This window comes from Pelobates fuscus, chromosome 4, assembly GCF_036172605.1.
Source record: "Pelobates fuscus isolate aPelFus1 chromosome 4, aPelFus1.pri, whole genome shotgun sequence".
Classification (NCBI taxonomy): domain Eukaryota; kingdom Metazoa; phylum Chordata; class Amphibia; order Anura; family Pelobatidae; genus Pelobates; species Pelobates fuscus.
In genome coordinates this window covers 34,179,300-34,192,335 of record NC_086320.1, presented here as the reverse complement: position 1 = coordinate 34,192,335, position 13,036 = coordinate 34,179,300, and positions in this window count along the sequence as shown.

Here is a 13,036-nt window from a genome sequence, read left to right as displayed (position 1 = left end):
AACCTGGGAAGGATCCATTACACTGCGGCAGTTACCGCCCGATCTCATTACTCAATGTGGATTCCAAACTGTTCACAAAAGTCCTGGCTACCCGCCTCAAATGCCTTCTGCCCGAGCTGATTCACGAGGACCAGACAGGGTTCATACCGGGTAGGGAAGCCAGAGATAGCACCATGAGATTATTCGCCATCCAACACCATGCTAGGAGACATGGGACCCGATTGATGCTTCTCTCCACGGACGCGGAGAAGGCGTTTGATCGGGTCAACTGGTCATACCTTATGGAGATGCTGAGATGGCAGGGATGCGGTGAAAGGCTCCTCTCTTGGATATCTGCACTGTATATGGACCCCCGAGCAACTGTGAGAATCAATGGGGCCACGACGACTGACTTCGCGATCCGTAATGGAACCAGGCAGGGGTGCCCGCTCTCACCGCTGTTGTTCGCACTCTACTTGGAACCCCTCTTACAAGCTATCAGACGAAGCCCAGACATCAAGGGATATGAATGGGAAGGAGTGCACCATAAGGTGGCGGCTTACGCTGATGACCTCCTCTTTTTTGTCCGCAATCCCCGAACAACACTACCTTGCCTCCTCACAGAACTTGACAGATTCGGACAACTATCTGGATTCAAACTCAACATCCCTAAATGTGAGGCACTAAACGTCACACTCCCCACAGAGGAGGTCCGCTCCCTGGAATCGCAATTTGCGTTTCGCTGGTGCTCCAACAAAATGAAGTACCTAGGCGTCTGGGTGACAACAGAACCGGAGGACATATACGACTGCAACTTTACACCCCTCCTCAAGAACGTCCTGTTGGACCTCTCCAACTGGTCCTATCCACATGTTACATGGCACGGCAGAGTTGCCGTACTTAAAATGAACGTCCTACCAAGGATCCTCTATCTCATGCAAACAACGCCCGTTGCCATCCCAGAGTCTTTCTTCTCGGCCCTAAAATCGGGAGTGCTTAAATATGTCTGGCGAGGCGGTCGCCCTCGACTTCGGCATGACATCCTGTGCCGACCTAGGACACAAGGCGGTCTAGCGCTCCCTGATTTTAAAAAATATTATCAGGCCGCGGTAATGCAACGTGTTTTAGACTGGCATGTAACATCGGCGCCCAAACAATGGGTGACCCTGGATAGGGGACTCATAGGTTCAACGCTGGAGGCCCAGGTATGGGGGAGTGCCGGAAGACACACCACTCCGACTCGCATTGAGGGACTGGTCTCTCAGACCCTGATTGGCGAACACTGAGGAAGCAGGAACACATATCTCCAACGCCTAGCCCAATGCTACCGATCACACACAATGAAGGGGTGGGAGGTGGGCTCCCAGCGGGAGCATGGCCCGTCGAGAGTGAAGGTGCATATATACCCATACATACAGTCCTCGCTGATGGGAAACTACGGGATCTCCCATCGCTGCTTGGAGACAGGCCCTGGACTCTTCTCTCCCAATTCCGTTACATGCAGCTGAAACACTTCCTTGCCTCCATCCCACACAATGCACGGTTGCGCAGGGACCTCACATGGTTCGAAAGACTCTGTGACCAGGGACTCGATCTGGCCCACGCAATTTCGATGCTCTATCAAAACCTATTGGTGGGGGGCACTCCCGCACCGATGGCGTTTAAGCGGCAATGGGAGGGACAGCTGGGGAAGGAACTTACCACCCAACAATGGGAATCCGCGTTGCTCTGGCAACATAAGAGCTCAATGAGCTCTTATTACCAGGAAATGAATTACAAGCTGATATCCCTGTGGTACCGGACGCCGGCACTACTTCACCGAATTTTCCCATCAATCCCACCAGTGTGCTGGAGATGCCAGGAAGAACGCGGCACGGTACTACATATCTGGTGGGAGTGCAAACTCATCACCCCATATTGGATCATGATCAGGGACGAGGTGCGCTCATCCTGAGAGACATACCCAATTGGAATGCGGAACTGGCCCTGCTACACGCCTCTACACAGCCCATACCAGTGTATAAAAAGTCGATACTGCGGCACTTGCTTAACGCCGCTAAGGCCAACATTCCAGCACATTGGAAAACGGATACGGTGCCAACTAAACAAGAATGGATTCACCGGGTCGAAGATATTCAGGGGGCGGAGGAGGCACATGCCACCATCACAGGTCGAAGAACCAGGCACACCGACATGTGGATGCCCTGGTTTTACTATATTGCTCAGTATCGACAAGATGGAGACAATCAGAGACACACGGCACATGCACCAATGCTCCCCTCCTCCTAATCTCCTTTCCTTTCTTTTCCTCCCTCTGATCGCAGGGTCTCGAGGGGTCTGAGACCGAAACTGGACAGACTGGACTTAAGCAGATAGGTGGAGCTCCGTGACAACTGACAGAATAGGAATCATTGACTAGAAACCTACGAGTTAGGACCTGACGTTGGACGGAAGACTCTGAAGGTAGAAATCGCCTTCAGGGACACTTACTGTACTGGACATTTTATAATCTGAATACGCTCTGATCCAATTCACTGGCATCTTGACACATGGACTGACAGAAACCCTACACATGCACACGCAACAGAAAACACCGCCCATGACAGGAGCGATCAGAGGCTCTTAGAACCAATAGGTGACTCAGCGATGTTGAGGTAGGGGTGACCGGTGAACATGTTTTGGGCTCCGCTTTGGATGGGTATCGCATGGGAGGGGTCAGCACTTGCATTGGGACTTAGTTTTCTACCTTCAGTCTGAGCATTTGGCCACTTAGGGTGGGGGCGTCGGGACATGGAGGTGTTGTAGGATAGGTCTTTCACATACCTTACCTAACGGGGGGTACTTCAACATCACTGAACAGATTATATCTCTCCCCGGATGTACCCCGGATTACACCTGGGACCCTACCACCAACAATCCCACATATGTGGAAGACTTGCTGGTGTCATTGCCCATACTCTATCTTCCGACCTTTGCTGACCCGACCCCACATAGCTCTAAACTCGAGACTCACTTGTCTCCCTCCCCTGAAACTATATTACACCCCGAACCAGCCTCAACTATCTAAGGTAGTAACTGCTTGTGTGACATATTTACCCCCTGTTCACCATAGGCAAGCGCCAACTGTAATCCATGTCTAGCCAGAATTACATCACGCCGTGAATAAATACTCATATACACACAAATACTACATGAAGGCGCTCAAAACTGATTCCTGCTCTCTGCTCCCACAGATAAAGGGAAGTAACCACGGAATTTGTCAACCTAGGTCAATACTCTGTTTGCCTGATTTTGTGAAGTTTAACTGTACTAAGATTGTTTTACTCAGACTGTTCTGATACTAGAATATTCTATGCTGGCCTTATCTTGTTTTGAAAATATTACGTTTTTGCTTGGCCTGCGAGCCACTTATGTTGATTATATCATCTCAATAAACAGATTTACTAAAAAAAAAAACTCTGTGTTTCTTGGAGAACTTGCATACCAGCAACTTTGTACAAGCGCTATATTTCCATTCAATCTGTTTTACAAATAACTGATGTTTTCTAGGCATATTTGGTATTTGCATAAGATGTGTAAATGGGTACAGTATGCACTGGAGTCATGGATTGTGAAAGCCTCGAATTTAGCATAACAGTGGGATTCTTTTAAATTGAATGAATTGAACAAGCCCTGCGGAATTCTAACTTCTAAATAAGCGATTTTGTGAATGTGTCTTTATTCCTTTTATTACAAGTAGTGATTTTGTGGAAGTCCAATTATAAACACATTATGTACTGTATTTGTTCTGGAGCAAAGGAAGAAACTCAATCTGTTACCAAGTTTTCTGCCTCAATGAAAAATAATAAATCTAAAAAAATAAAAAAAATACTATAAGTTGCTGAAAAACTTGTAGTGATATAAAGGAATGCTATGTTGCTGCTTTGAAATAAAGTGATGTCATTGTTACTCTATTTATCATGGCAACTTTTGATAGTTAAAATGTAAAATCTACTCATACTGGAGCTGGCTAATGCAATTTGTCCTCCTACATATGAAAGGATTTAAGGTTGTTTGTTTGTTTGTTTTTCGGTAGAACATTTAATGTTAATTAATTTACAAAACATTCCAATCACCCTAACCACGGCATCCGTTAGTGGAGGTTTGTAGGGTCTCCCTTTAAGGAAACGCGCCAAACACCATGATCACTGCAGCACACTGTACTGGTTATGATGCCAGGAGTGGGCGAATGATTTGACATCTCATCTAGAGTTCTCTCCGCACCTCTCCTGCCTCCTCACAGATGGGAGTTTCTGTTGTCTTCTTCTAAGCTCAGCCCTTCTAACTGAAGCCCATGGAACAACGCAGTAGGAGGAGTGGGCCTTGACAGAGCCAGGAAGTGGGCAGGTGCTAGTGTTTGGGGGTTGGATTAGTTTAATGGAGCTTGGGGGCGGAGACAGGGAGTATAAAGAGCAGCCATTTTAGAATAGGGGCCATTTTAACCAGAGCCTTTCTTACCTGTAAATTGTTTCAGGTCGGCGAGGTTCTTTTTCTTTGTCGTTTCTGCAGGATTATGGCGTCGCTAGATGAGATCCTGGAGGGTGTTCGGGCAGCGGTGAAGGACAGAGGACTGGATTGGCTTCATCAGCAGTTGGGGACTGCCGGGCCTGCTCCTGCGGTACCGGCCCGTCGACCGGCAAGGAGGACGAGACCACCTCAGCGTTTGAGCCCGGGCGCTGGGCCTGCAGCGCGGCGGAGGAGGAGCCCTTCAGCGGGAAGTGGGGTGACCGATGGTCCGGGTGAGCCCCGGTCAACAGAGCCAGGCAGGCGCACGGCTCGCTCCGGTGGGCGCGGCAGCGGCCTGGCGAGGACGGCCGCACAGCGCATGGTGGCGGATGGGTCTAAGCCACGCGGTTCCGCGGCTGGCAGGAGGAACGGTCCGGGCGGATCTCGGAAGACGGCCGGGACGGAGGCCAGGCCGGCTGGGAGTCATGTGAGCGGCGGCACGAAGCGGACACGTCCCGGTGAGTCAGCCACTAGTGCAAATGCTGGAGGGCAGGGGTGTGATGGTGATGGCGGATGTATGACGGCCCCTCAAGCTGTGGGGGGAGGCCAGGACAGCAGTGTGAGGGCAGGGACGTCTCAGGCTGAGGCAGGTCAGGGAGACAGATGCGGGGACAAGGGGACCTCACAAGAAGCGAGTGGGTCAGGGCACACGGCAGGCTGCCAGGATAGCGAAGATGAATCGGACATGGGGCAGACGGCCGAGGAGAGGCCAGGCTCGGCACTGACAGTTGAGGGACAGGGTGCTCAAACTGTTAAGCTGGTTAGGGATGTCAGCGGTAGGCGAGAGGGCCCATCTGGCCGCTCCCAGGGTCAGCTTCATGACAGGGAGGCCTCAGGGAGTGAGTGGAGAGCAGAACGACGCTTCTCTGGCGTCAGGCGCAGCGTTTCGAAGAGCAGAGCAAGGAGTTCAGGGAGCAGGGAAAGATCACCTGCGCGGAGCGGGTGCAGCTTAGCAGGCTCATATTGCAGGAGGCGTGATTCCAGGGATAGCATGAGGAGGAGTCAGCGGAGAAGATCGGGTTCGCCGGGAGAGAGGCTCAGTGATCGGTGGAGGGGATCATCTCGTGAGGGCAGTCGCCCTGCGAGACGCAGCGTTGCTGAGGAGGATTGGGAGGAACGTAGGGAGGAAAGGCGGGTGAGGAAGGTTCAGGACAGACTACCCAGATCTCCTTCTCCCTACAGGTCTCGGAGCAATACCCCTACGGTCTCGAGGCGAGTCCAGGCGGATGGGAGTCGGCGACAACGGGATTCTCCGGTGCCTGAAAAGGTGGACGGAAGGACGGCGCCTCTGCAGCCAGCTACGGCCAGAGGTTCGAGTGGTGAGTTCTTACACACACGACACCCAGGACAGTTGTTAAATGATTTAAGAACATTTCTAGATTCTTGGTCTGGGAAAGAGGGGTCGCCTGCGCAGTTCGGGAAGGTGTGGGCACGAGAGAGTAGTCGGGACATAGCTACAGGGCTCGGGGTTACACAGCTGTCCGCGCACGGCGGAGGTGAGTCAGGAGCGGGGGCTGATTTGTCTGGGTTGGAAGGAGGGGGCGAAGAGCGGGAGGTAGGTGATGTCCCGGATGCAGCGCGGCAGAATGTGCACGTGTCCTTCGCGGGCCCCCTCGGATGTCATTTAAAAGTAGAAGTGAAGGAGAAGATATGGAAAGGTGAGTTTGTGGAGATATTTTCCCTCCTTCCCCTAGAGGAGTTCTTAGACTTGAAGGAGGAGGATAAGAAGGATGCGAAAAAGGAGGAAGAGGAGAAAAGGCGGAGGTATCGCAAGATACCTAAGACCTTTGGGAATTGGTTGAGGGCCTTCTGCATTCTAGCTAGTGTAATCGGGGAGAAGGCGCCGGGGCGTTGCTCAGAACTATTTTGTTATTTGGACGGGATAGGTGACGCGTACCGAACCTACGGAGGTTTGGCTTGGTGGAGGTACGACGAACAATTTCGTCAGCGGCTGGCAGCGAATGCGAACATGCGGTGGGACCAAATGGACCTGCCGTTATGGATGCGCCTTATGATGGCCCAGAAGGCGGCGCCCTTTCCCGGGGCAGCCGGCACGGCCTCAGGGGCCGGGTCGGCTGGGCAAAAGAAAGGTTTCTGTTGGATGTTCAACGAAGGACATTGCAAATGGGGAAATAATTGCAGGTTCCGGCACGAATGCTCAGGCTGCGGGGGGTCCCACGGTGTCAACCGTTGTTTCAAAAAGGGTAAGTCTGGCGGGGGAAGCGGGCCCGCAGGGGCGGCAGCCACCGCAGCTCCCGTTGGGAGCGTCTCCGGTGAAAATAGACGTGATGTTGCCTTGGCTAAGGCGATACGGTAACCGGGAAGATGCTATTTTCTTGTGGCGGGGTTTTCGGGAAGGGTTCTTTATTCCCTACGTAGTTAGGGGACCTGGTACGTTATGTGGGAATCTTAAGTCAGTGCGGGAACACCCAGAGGTAGTGAGGGACAAGCTAAGTAAGGAAGTGCAACTGGGGAGGATGGCTGGGCCGTTCTCGGCACCGCCATTGCCCGATTTGCGAATATCCCCGTTGGGCGTGGTCCCCAAGAAGGAGGCAGGCAAATTCAGGTTGATTCACCATTTATCGTACCCGAAAGGGGCTTCGGTGAATGATGACATCGACACGGCTCTTAGCTCCGTCTCTTATACGTCATTTGACAAGGCAGTCGAGTTGGTTCGGAGGCTGGGGCATGGTGCACTGATGGCAAAGGTAGATGTGGAAGCAGCATTTCGACTGCTCCCGATACACCCGGACTGCCATCATCTGCTCGGTTGCTGTTTTGAAGGGGAATATTTTGTTGATCTGTGCCTGCCTATGGGGTGTTCGATCTCGTGCGCCTATTTCGAGAAGTTTAGTACCTTCTTGGAGTGGGTCGTGCGGACGGAATCGGCAGAGGGTGCGGTGGTGCATTACCTAGATGATTTTCTTTGCGTGGGCCCGCGAGATTCGGACCGCTGTAGACAGATATTGGACGTGTTTCAGTGGGTGGCGCATAAAGTAGGGGTGCCCCTGGCGGAGGACAAGACGGTGGGGCCTACGACGTGCCTTAGTTTTTTGGGCTTGGAAATTGACTCCTGTAAATGGGAATGCAGGTTACCGGGGGACAAATTGTCACGGCTGCGGGAGCTGGTGGCCACGGTAGGGAGGGCCAAGAAAGTGACACTGCGAGGGCTCCAATCGCTGGTGGGGAGCCTTAATTTCGCGTGCCGGGTCATACCCATGGGGAGGGTTTTCTGTAGGCGCCTCGCACAAGCTACGAGTAAGGTGCGTCTGCCGTCGCATTACATTAGGGTTTCGGCGGATATGAAGGCAGATTTAATGGTGTGGGACCGGTTCTTGCAGGATTTTAACGGAACGGTGATTTTTCGAGAGCCGGCGGCATCAGGGGAGGTTGTTGGTCTATACACCGACGCTTCTGGTAGCGTAGGCTTTGGGGCTTACCTGGGGGGTCACTGGTGCGCTGAGCCATGGCCGGAGGCCTGGAGACAAAGCTCGCTGATTAAAAATCTAGCGTTTCTGGAGCTATTCCCGGTGGTGGTAGCGGTGAGTTTGTGGGGGCGGGTGTTGTCCAACAAACATATTATATTTCACTCAGACAACATGGCGGTAGTACAGGCGATCAATAGTTTGTCGGCGTCGTCCCCCCCTGTGTTGTGTTTGCTGCGGCGTTTTGTCCTTCTTTGTATGTCATTTAATTTGGTGTTTAGGGCTAGGCACATCCCTGGTATGTTGAATGTGGTAGCTGATGCGCTTTCTCGTTTTCAGTGGGAACGATTTCGGGAAGCGGCGCCGGAAGCTTTGGCACAGGGGCAGGCTTGCCCTGGCGAGATGTGGCAGCTCGGGACCGCATGCTTGGGGAGTGTATAAAGAATTCTCTTGCGCCGAGCACGTGGTCAGGCTATGTCAAGGTTTGGAAAGAATGGGACGAGGCGGTACAGCAGGTAGGGGGGGACAGTTCGCAAGGGCAGAGGGTGGATGTGCTGTTGTGGGTACTGTGTCGCTTGTTTGCTAAACAAGCGTCGCCGGCCGTGATAGATAGGTGCATGTCCGCCATGGCGTTTTTGTTCAAGTTCAACGGGTGGGAGGACATTACGAAGAATTTTTTAATACGCCAGGCTTTGAAGGGCTTTAAGAAGGGTAAGAAGCTCGCGGACCCGAGGCGACCGGTGTCGTTTTCGGTTTTGCAAAACCTGTTAAGTGTGTTGATTGATTTGTGCAATTCCCCTTTTGAAGTGACACTATTTTCCGGGGCGTTTGTCTGGGCGTTTTTTGGGGCTTTTCGCATTAGCGAGCTGGTGAGTGCCAACAAGTTGGGGAACGGCGGTTTGATGTTCAAGGACGTGGTCGTGGGTATTGATCAGGTGCAGATATGGCTGCGCCGGTCTAAAACGGACGTGTACGGCAAGGGACGTGCGGTGGTACTGTATGAGTTGCCAGGATCAGAGGCTTGCCCGGTGGCTTGTGGCAAAAGATACTGTGAGGTGCGGCCAGAAGGTAAGAGTTGTTTCTTTTTACACGCCGATGGTTCAGCGTTGTCGAGATTTCAGTTTCTGCGGATTTTTCGAATGGGTCTGCAGAGAATGGGCTTAGAGCCGAGTCAATTTGGGACGCACTCCTTTCGCATTGGGGCAGCGACGGAAGCTGCGCGTTTAGGTCTGGGGGACGAGAAGATCAAGCAAATAGGGAGGTGGGAGTCCGTGCGATTCCGCTCGTATGTAAGGCCTGATAAGTTGGTGTAATTGCTAGGGTGCAAGTATCTGGGGATGGGGACGTTGCCTTTTTCTGCCACTAATTTTGTCTCTTTTCAGGTTTGAAAGTTTGGTTGCTGGGCCACTCGTATGTGTACTGGGCGGAGAAGAGGGCCGCAGTTCGCAGAAGCGGATCACAGCTGGGCTTTCCTTGGGAACGAGTGACTCTATGTTGGTTTGGTTTCAGGGGAGCAAGTTGGCAGAGTTTGTGTAATTTCTTGTTTCAGAAAGTGGTTGGTGGGTCGGTCCCGGATGTGGTATTGATTCATGGAGGAGGGAACGACTTAGGTGGGATTCCGCAAAGGGAATTGGTGAGAAGGATGAAAAGGGATGTAGATCGGCTGAGGGAGCTGGTTCCTGGCGTGGTGGTGGTGTGGTCTGAAATGGTTCCGCGATTTGCGTGGCGGCACGCCAGGGACCCGGCTGCAATAGCTCGATCGAGGGGTAAGGTTAATAAGATTATGTCAGTTTTTATTAGACGTTCTGGGGGCGTAGTGGTGCGTCACAGAGAGTTGGAGGGCATGTTACCTGGGTATTTCAGGAGGGACGGTGTACACCTGTCAGACGTGGGGAACGATTTGTTGAACCTTGGGTTCCATGAAGGTATTGAGCAGGCCCTGTTTAGGTGTGGTGGGGGTCGCACATGCGCTTAAGGAGGTCAAGCCATGTGCTGTGGCGGAACAGGGCATAGTAGAAATTGGAATTTGGCGTAGAGTTTGGACTGGACAGGCCGAGGTGTAGGCCTGATGGAATTAAGGACTGGTTGGTTCTAGCTCTTCGGTGGCGACGAACCTGTGGGTGTAGGGGTGTCTGAGGTACACCCCTACAGTTAACAATATGATGTGGGGCCTCTTTGGTAGGCCGTGTTTCAAGTGAATTGTTATTTGTTATATATTGTTCAATTGGTAGGGTCATTGTCAGGGGTACTGTGTGGGGGGTATAGTAATTTAATGTATAGTTGGACAATGACCCTAAATTATGTTAATTTATGATAATTTAATTAATAATTTAATTAATAAAAGCTGTGGACTTTATACTCCAACAGAATTAACTGTGTCCGTGTCTTATTCAGTTTAAGGTTATAGTGCATGACGAATATCGTCTGTACAAAGGTTTATATAAAAGTTTTAGCACATGCCGAATAACGTCTGTGCAAATGTCATGAAGCCCATGGAACAACGCAGTAGGAGGAGTGGGCCGTGACAGAGCCAGGAAGTGGGCAGGTGCTAGTGTTTGGGGGTTGGATTAGTTTAATGGAGCTTGGGGGCGGAGACAGGGAGTATAAAGAGCAGCCATTTTAGAATAGGGGCCATTTTAACCAGAGCCTTTCTTACCTGTAAATTGTCCCACCCACCCTCCCTTGGTTTAGCAGTTCCGTTTCAGTCACAGCGGCGGAACAGGGCATAGTAGAAATTGGAATTTGGCGTAGAGTTTGGACTGGACAGGCCGAGGTGTAGGCCTGATGGAATTAAGGACTGGTTGGTTCTAGCTCTTCGGTGGCGACGAACCTGTGGGTGTAGGGGTGTCTGAGGTACACCCCTACAGTTAACAATATGATGTGGGGCCTCTTTGGTAGGCCGTGTTTCAAGTGAATTGTTATTTGTTATATATTGTTCAATTGGTAGGGTCATTGTCAGGGGTACTGTGTGGGGGGTATAGTAATTTAATGTATAGTTGGACAATGACCCTAAATTATGTTAATTTATGATAATTTAATTAATAATTTAATTAATAAAAGCTGTGGACTTTATACTCCAACAGAATTAACTGTGTCCGTGTCTTATTCAGTTTAAGGTTATAGTGCATGACGAATATCGTCTGTACAAAGGTTTATATAAAAGTTTTAGCACATGCCGAATAACGTCTGTGCAAATGTCATGAAGCCCATGGAACAACGCAGTAGGAGGAGTGGGCCTTGACAGAGCCAGGAAGTGGGCAGGTGCTAGTGTTTGGGGGTTGGATTAGTTTAATGGAGCTTGGGGGCGGAGACAGGGAGTATAAAGAGCAGCCATTTTAGAATAGGGGCCATTTTAACCAGAGCCTTTCTTACCTGTAAATTGTCCCACCCACCCTCCCTTGGTTTAGCAGTTCCGTTTCAGTCACAGCGGCGGAACAGGGCATAGTAGAAATTGGAATTTGGCGTAGAGTTTGGACTGGACAGGCCGAGGTGTAGGCCTGATGGAATTAAGGACTGGTTGGTTCTAGCTCTTCGGTGGCGACGAACCTGTGGGTGTAGGGGTGTCTGAGGTACACCCCTACAGTTAACAATATGATGTGGGGCCTCTTTGGTAGGCCGTGTTTCAAGTGAATTGTTATTTGTTATATATTGTTCAATTGGTAGGGTCATTGTCAGGGGTACTGTGTGGGGGGTATAGTAATTTAATGTATAGTTGGACAATGACCCTAAATTATGTTAATTTATGATAATTTAATTAATAATTTAATTAATAAAAGCTGTGGACTTTATACTCCAACAGAATTAACTGTGTCCGTGTCTTATTCAGTTTAAGGTTATAGTGCATGACGAATATCGTCTGTACAAAGGTTTATATAAAAGTTTTAGCACATGCCGAATAACGTCTGTGCAAATGTCATGTGAGGAGGTGTGGCGTGGCACCTAGCGAATGGTCTCACTACTTACTTTGGGCAGAGCGAGGTGCCAGGGCACTCCTGGCACCATAACTACTACAGAATTATGTAGTGTGTATGTTGCTCGGAGCTTTCCCTAATCTATTCCTATATCAGAATTGACCTCTTGGATTAATCAATATTTTTGTAGAGTTCTTATCTTTGTTTGGGAAATAAATACAAATGCCATATTGGATCTAGAATTCCCAGATCCCTTTAGTCCGTGTTTATTTTGGCAGGGACTTCTTCCCCTACCGTTTCCGTATGTTGTACGTTTTGTCAGATTTAAATGTTTGTCTTGTTTACTATTGTACAGCACTGCAAATATGTTGGTGCTATTTAACGAATTGTTCATGCTCATTATGGCAGACATTATACTACATGGGAGATAAATTAAGGCAGTTCCTCCTTGGCTATTTAATATTCTATCTCCTTCATACAAACTTTCTGTACTGTAGAGACGCACATGGAACATTTATCATGAAAAAGAAACAAGCGCTAGTCAGTGGCAAAGTGTTGAATAAGGTCCAATCACCATGGAAGCCAGTAGAATGCACCACGAATAACACATTGTTGTATTCATAAACCTCTGCAGATCATCGTATGAAAATATGTCCCAAGAAATGATCCAGGTAGGAAACCCTACATGAATCGTTCTTCCAAAACATACCTTGTCTTTGCAGTTTTTAAAAGCATTGGTAATAAGATCAGCGTAATAATGAGTTACATCAAACTAATCTTTTTAAAACTAAAATTTTTGACATTTTTCTTTGAAAGAGAACTGCTGCTAGGTGGCGCCAAACTATTACATAAAACTATTTTACTTTGCTCTCTTGGTCTCCAAAATTCTAGCATTTTAGGTGTTTGGTTATTCTGCACAAATGAACAGTGTAAATGATTTGGTGCTATAATTTCTCATATTATATTTTTCTCAAAAACCATATTTCAAAATATAAAAAAAAAGTAGGTTCTCCTTTGACAACTCCCTTACCCCATTTAGCATAATTTCTGTATGTAATCAAAGAAAATAAGCTATTTCCACTTGTATTGGTAAATAATATCCTGATCTGCGGAACAGGTTTTATTCATTTTTAATTATTTTAAGATTACCATTTGTTTTGCTTGCTTGTTTTTGCT